The following is an 826-nucleotide window of genomic DNA, read 5'->3' on the forward strand; positions in this document are numbered from 1 at the left end:
ACCCTATCGATCATATCTGGGATGTCCTGGAACGCAGGCTCCTTGCCATGGGTCCTGCACCCACGAAGAGACCAGCATTAGCGGCGCTCTGCAAACGATTTGGTGTCAGCTGCGTCTAGAGGACTACCAGGGACTTGTCGACTCACTTCCACGGCGTCTCACTGCAGTTCGCAGGGCCAGAGGAGGCCCCACACGCTATTAGGTGACTATCCCATGACATTTGCTAAGTCAGTGTATTAAACCCAGTTTTACGGAGAGGCTCTTCCGTGGTGGTGTGTAGCGCGATGTGTTGTGCGTATGTATTCGTTTGGTGTGATACATTGTTACGTTGACTTTCTGGGGTATTTTGCTCTCCAAAAGTAGGTCTCTGTCTTGATGATATAAGTCAGATTCTTTCCGGGCCCTGTGAGGTATTTTCCGTCTGACTGTATTGTTTCTGGCATTATAATTCTGAGATACATCAAGTTGGAACTGGTTCACTTCAAATTGATTTTGGAAATTGTTCAACCAACGACCATACCGTGTTGAATACACCGATTCCCGTCCGTTCACCGCAGTTAAGCAACATTGGTCGTGGTCAGTACTTGGATGGGTGACCGCTTGGGAACACAACGTCCCGTTGTCTCAATTTCCGACTCCAGTATTCTGTAACTTGTGTGTAAATTTTTTCTATGATGTGTCATATTTTAATGCAACGCTCACTCCACTGTAGATTATAATACTAAGGCATCTGAATTATTTAAGGTACGTGTAAATTTGTATATGAACGTGCTGTATTTACAATACTAAGATAAAAATTATTAATTAGACCGCACAATCTACTGTA

At 44.3% G+C, this 826-nt stretch overlaps 1 pseudogene; it reads left to right on the forward strand.

The window, feature by feature from the left end:
* Positions 1-506: 506 nt before the first annotated feature.
* Positions 507-625, forward strand: LOC136879455 (5S ribosomal RNA; annotated as a pseudogene).
* The last annotated feature ends 201 nt before the right edge of the window (positions 626-826 follow it).

The sequence above is a fragment of the Anabrus simplex genome, chromosome 8, assembly GCF_040414725.1.
Source record: "Anabrus simplex isolate iqAnaSimp1 chromosome 8, ASM4041472v1, whole genome shotgun sequence".
In the NCBI taxonomy this organism is placed as follows: Eukaryota; Metazoa; Arthropoda; class Insecta; order Orthoptera; family Tettigoniidae; genus Anabrus; species Anabrus simplex.